Genomic DNA, 6862 nt, shown 5'->3' with positions numbered 1-6862 from the left:
ATTTACACTATCCTAATGTTGCTTTGTTGGTTAAAAAAAATAAAAGCTATTTAAATGTTCCATTCCATGTCTGACTATTTCTGAATCTGTTGACCATTTGAAGGAATGTTTGGTTACTATTGGGCTTCTAGCCTTCTACTGACATTATCGTGAATAAGCTGATAGGGTTTTGGCTAGACTATACTTAAATAGAATTGCATTATTTACAATATAAAAATATAAAATGCCTTTTTTTCATTAGCAAAAACTAGACAAAGATCATCAGTTTTCTGCGACTAAATCTAGACAAAAACAAAAAAAGACAAAATCGAGACTAACACTGACTAAGACTAAAATGCTCAGACCTGTAGTTGACTAAAACTGACTAAACGAAAAATAAATGAAGGTGACTAAATATGATGAAAACGAAAAAGGAGCATTTGACACATGACTAAGACTAAAACTAAAATTAAAATAGCTGCCCAAATTAACACTGCATTCAAGTCTTCTACGCTTGTCTTGCATAGCTTGTTGTCTAGTTAGGTTCTCAGATTCAAATGTTGCCAGCCGTTGTTTATCTTCAGACTCTAGCCTTTGAAGTTCTGTTGCCTCCCTCTCCTGTTCGCGTCTATGCCAAATACAACGCAGTTCGGTTTCCGGGTTCCTCTGATTGGCCACGACGCCCACGTGACCCCGCGCTAGCACGCCCCCTTATCCACGCCTGCCGCTACGCCGCGCCAAGCTCCCCTGTGTGTTGCAGCGCGCGGCAGAACGGCAGAGGTCCCTGTGTGTTCTCAACTTCCTCAATTTATACGCATGGAAGTATTGACTACGCCGTAACGAATCATTAAAAAAATATACCGTTAACTGGAATATGTTGTTTCTTTACACATATGTTGGATTATGTAATTGGTTTGTCATGACAAACCAATAAAATCGCTACTGCGTTGTACATCAGGGTGAACGCTGTTGGTAACACCACCCACTTCAATGACAGAGCTCTTGACTCAGCGACAATATTATAAAATACAATATTATAAAGCACTTAGCAGCACTTAGCACTTTAAACTTACCAGAACTTTAGCACGCGGAGGCGGAAACAGGCTTCGACAGCGACTTTAGAAGCGGCTGATTAAACAAGACGAAAGCGAAATACGAAAGTGAAAGTCAAGTCGTCGCCACTCATAGCAAATATGAGAGCTCTGTAGCGATTTTATTGGTTTGTCATGACAAACCAATTACATAATCCAACATATGTGTAAAGAAACAACATATTCCAGTTAACGGTATATTTTTTTAATGATTCGTTACGGCGTAGTCAATACTTCCATGCGTATAAATTGAGGAAGTTGAGAACACACAGGGACCTCTGCCGCGCGCTGCAACACACAGAGGAGCTTGGCGCGGCGTAGCGGCAGGCTTGGATAAGGGGGCGTGCTAGTGCGGGGTCACGTGGGCGTCGTGGCCAATCAGAGGAACCCGGAAACCGAACTGCATTGTATTTGGCATAGACGCCTCCTGTTCATCCAACACTGCCAAAACGTCCTGGGAGGCGGCAGCTTCAGCCGCAGCCTCTTTTCTTTTGAATGATTGGATGCTAGAGTGGGTGGAGACAGATCCTGATCGCTGAGTCATTGACCTTGATAAAGACCTGTAGGGTTGATCCCAAGGGCGTCGTTCTGGTATGGCAAGGTATGGCACTCGCCATACCTTGGCAAATTTAAATAATTTTTTTTTTAAATTAAAGATATTTATTTTTTATAATTGCAATTTTTTATGTTGATTTAGAATTTGAATGTCAACATTATGAACGAAGCTTTGACCTATTCGGTACAGCCCTAGCATGTTTTGATATTGTCAATTATCTCACTTTTACTAGGTGACTTTTACTGTGACTAACTGAAATATGCCAAAAAAAAGGAAAATGGACATAGGGACGTTTTTTCATCAAAGGGCAGCAGAGACAAGTGATACAGGGACACAGGTAAGGTCTGGCTTAGTGATTATAACAGTGCAGTTCAGCATTCAGTAACCCATACTTTTTGTGAATGTTTTTTTTATTACTACATTCTGTTGAACACACACCTCAAAACCGTACCTAAGGAAAATTGGCTCAATTGCAAGAAAAATAATAGACAGTTATTGTTGTGAAGGATCAGATTAAACCGAATATATGTATTTATTTATATATATATATTTAAATAGTATTTGTATATCGTTTGATATCCCCTGTATATTCCTTGTACAATATGCACTGAATATCCCTTTAGTCTACAAAACAGCCCATAATAGTTTCATTCTACCATTGGATGAGAACCTGGCGCCATCAGCCATACCCCTAGGTTCAAGTTCAATCGTGCCGCCCAACATGTCGTGGCAAGCCCCGGTTCCGCGTAGGAATACGTCTGGCGAAATACGAATGGTACTATTTGTTCACAGCGCATATATATATGGCGCAAGTAAAGTAGAACTTTCTTTTAGTCCAGTTCTTTACCCTCCAACAGAGTAACAGACGCGAAGCCTCACCCACGACGCACGTGTGGTGTAGTAAGGCCTACTTAGCCTCAGAATAGGCATTGAGATACCGTGTGGATTAATAGTTGAATAGTCACAGTTTGGCACTATACAGTCGAGTTGGATGTATTCTATTAAGCTAATAATAGTCTATTTATGTATGGTGCATCGTGTCGGTTAGAGTTATAAAGTTATCAGTACCCCCATCGTTCCTGACGTTATCTGGACGCTTAACCAGGCTGGGCAGACCACTAGTGGTGCTTGCATCCGAGGAGCTCCGGGCCAGGGCGACTGGACCTGTATATTGGATTACTCTACCCGGACGACGGCGAGCCTTCCACGGCTTGGATTATGCTTTGGGTGCTTTGATTATTCCATGGATAACGGCCAACACTGCGGAGTGTTGGAACTACCCCCCGGAGAGGACTCCAGGTGAGACGGCGCTCTACCCCAGTGAGGTCGCCTCACGTCTCTCCGTTGTGGACCGGCAGCTACCGTCCACCAGAGGGTCCAGCTGTATTCGTCTGCGGACCGAGGTTCTGTGGGCACCGTGTTCAAGACTTTGAATTCTCCCAAGAAATCGTCGGCCAGATGGGATACCGCCAGCGGCTTCTCTAACCCCCCCCCTCCTACTGTCTTACAACCAGCGGGACCCCCCCCCCCCCTTAGTGTATCCAGCTATAATCATTTAAGTACCATCGCTATAGTTTCCTAAATATCCAGGTTGTATACTTACTCCCTGCGTAACCAGAGATTGGACATTCAATGTTGATTTACCTACGAATACTCATTTGCCATACAAGTGCATTTCAAATCATAAGTGTAAACAAGTGAACGTTGTATATACCCTTTGCTATATTAAATATTCGATTTGTACATTTGTGTGGACTTCGTTTCATCAGGTGGGAAAGTGTTCATCATATTTATATCATGTACTGGATGGCCAGAAGTTAAAGTACAAGAGGTAGTGGTTTAATCCAACCATATCTAACAATACAGTCAGGGAATTGTACCCCTCAGTTACAGTTATGATATTATATTCTGCATAATTCGTATGCAAATTATTGTGGTTCCCTGTTTTAGTCTGTTGACACATTTCTATGCTAAAAATGCTTGTGTAGTCCTTACCTAAATGTCATATAACTGAATTGTATAGAAACAACTCACCAAAAGTGACTATTGCACAACTGATTTGACAAAAAAAATCCACTTCACCCCCCACCCCCCACCCCCCGCCCATCCCCTTATCGCCATACCTTGCCTTTTAGTGAAAGGACGTCACTGGGTGGGGGGCGGGGGGTGCAAGGTGCAAGCATAGGGCGGGGGGGTTTGGACGTTTTACGGGGGCCAGTTTCTAATTGCAGCCAGGTCATTTGCACACATTTGCATCCCCCTTCTCTATATCTATCTATCTATCCATCTCTGCCCCCTCCCTTGATTCCAGGCTCAAAACACACTTTTATTCTTTAGCGTTTGGATCCTCCTGATATGGTTTGGTTTGAGCTCACACTCTGGTGTGTGTACTGATACACGTATGTCATGTGGGTGTTTGTTGTTTTTAGTTTTCTTCTGGTGGCTCTTTGTTCTGGTTTGTATGGCACTTTGGTCAATGTGGGTCGTTTCTAAATGTGCTTTATAAAATTCCAAAGTTACTAGACTTAAAGTTAAAGTTAATGTTTATAATGAACTAGGCATATAATAGAGTAATATAATAAAGTAAAACATTTTAATTGCCTTGGACTTTTTTCCAAATTTGTATCATATCTTTCTCCCGATTCTGTCCAAAGAGTATAGCTTTGTTTTGACGATCACATTGTCCTGAATGCCGTCCTAAACTCCATTTCCCCCTTTTTTTTTGCCTGTGCTTTATAAATACATTTGACTCAACCAGACTTGGTGCCGCCAAAATCAATGGGCAGGTGGATAAAGTCCAAGGTGGATTATTACAAATTCTTGGGTGTTTTCATGAACAATAAACTGGACTGGATTTACAACACCGAGGCCGCCTACAGGAAGGGACCGAGCAGACTGCTCTTCCTGAGAGGGCTCCGGTCTTTCAATGTCTGCAGCAAACTGCTGCAGATGTTCTACCAGTCTATGGTGGCTAGTGCCCTCTTTTTCGCTGTGGTATGCTGGGGGGGCAACACCAACACAGACACAAATAATAAACAAACTCCATGATGAGCTGACCGCAATGCGGTCCACGTTTATCCACAGACATACCCCCCCCTGACATACCACAAAGCGTTTCGGGCAGTCCTTTGTGCCAGTGGCAATCAGGCTCCACAACCAGGCAGGGCCAGGACGGGCCAACTGCCGTGGATTGGAGGAGCTGATTTGTGGACTGTAATGAATTAACAACATGATTAGACTCTTTTCTTTTACAATCTTTTCCCTTAACCACTTTTAGCTCTATTTTAGCCCTATTTTAGCTCTTCTATAGCCCCACGTATTATGTTCGTCTTTGTTTTTAACAGGTACTAAATAATTGTATGTTATGTATTAACTGTTTTTAAATGGCTGTTGATGCTGTGATGAACACCTGAATCTCCCCTCGGGGATACATAAAGGTTTTCAATTCAATTCAATACAAACACAGTGTTGTTGTGTGCGCTGCTCATCTCTCCTGCGATCTCTAGGTAAGTGACGCTGGATTGGAAGAACTGGTCTCTGTTCAAGTGGTGACTGAGACGTATGTCATCCAAATATAACACATGGTTCCCCAAAGACCTTGTAAAAAACACATTGGAGCCGTGCAAAACACAGCATCTACAACTAGACAATCTGTATGTAGATCGGTGCTTTTTGTTTTGCAATCCCTAAAACAGAGAAATGCCTGTTTGCCACCCCCTCGACATAGTCAAGCATAGACAGAATGGAGAACTTATATATATATATATATATTTGTACAACAATTATTAATGTACAATACAAGATGGGAACATAATAATCAAATTAGATTAAAGGAAGTGACATTAAATCCAGCTAATTTATTTTCTAACCTAATATTCATTCATTCATATTGGAAATGCAATTGTAGTGCCTTTAAAGCATCAAAGTGATTTAATATTGACATATAATTAATTATGAATATATATTTATACCTCCTCATATTGTACTTGGCATCTGTAATTGTGCTTTCTCTCTCTCTCTCTTTATTCTTATTTTTAACTAAAGTAAGTTTTATTAACTATCTTGAAGTTTTTTTTACTTTTGGGGGGTCAAGAGTCACTTTATTGTCCCATCAACTGTGAAATTTGTCTTGGGCTTACACCCACACTACAGCCACAGACATACAGACATGACACAACACAACTGACTCCAAACAGAGGAGATAAACAACGTAAAAGATACAGTAAAGTACCTGCACAGCAGGATGTCTGGCATACCCAAATATCGGTTATCGAATATCGATAATATAACAACCAAATGTCAGTTATTCGATAATTGGCTGCCATTTATCTGGCACTATTTAAAAGTTTAACTGTCAAGTCAAGTCAAGAGGTTTATTTGTCACGGCATACAAGTATACAATGAAATGCGGGGGGTCTTGCCCGCAACGATTGTGCATAATACAATAATAATATATAATAATATAATAAGAATCCAATAGAACGACATTGTGCAATCATACAAGTAATCAAAGTAGGACATATCGGTATATTTACATGAGTTATTTACAGAGCATGGTAGGACATGCTAGGTCCTGTAATACACTGTTAGCTACGGATGAGGCGCACTGGGTCTTTATGTACACTGCTATACAATGCTATATTATACAATCTCAAGTTATACTATACTATTCTAGTGACCTTTCCTTTTGAGATCGAAATAAAGGAGTTTTTAAACCTATTTAGTCTAGAGCGTGGAACTCTAAACCTCCTCCCAGAGGGCAGTAGCTCATATTCGGCATGTAAAACTTGGGAGGGGTCCGAGACAATGGGGTGCTGGTATTGATGAGAGTGGGGAGGCTACTCTGGTCAAAGCGGTTGAAAAACGTGTTCAACTCGTTCAACTCCACAACACATGAATGAGGGGTGGGACCATTGGTCCTGTGCATAATATATAACTTTGGTTTGTCCCTTTTTGAAAGGGCAGTAAATAATTACACTAGTAGCTACTCCTCCACTGCAGCTGCCCTGTCTCCTGTCCTCCACCCAGAAGGGCATCACCAGGTAGGAAAACATTTTCATATTCTCAGAATGGAATATTCAACTAAAACACAGAGGAGGCTGCTATTGCCTTGCTCTGGAACTTTTCAATTAAAAATGACAAACTAGAAATACATTTTTTTATCTTGTTTTAAATATATATTATTATACTTATATATTAACCTAATGGGCCTCATATACCTTTTATATATGGCTTT

Source organism: Notolepis coatsorum (genome assembly GCF_963971535.1).
Source record: "Notolepis coatsorum genome assembly, chromosome: 6".
Lineage (NCBI taxonomy): Eukaryota > Metazoa > Chordata > Actinopteri > Aulopiformes > Paralepididae > Notolepis > Notolepis coatsorum.
The sequence above is the reverse complement of the archived record's forward strand: the minus strand, read 5'-3'. Positions refer to the sequence as shown.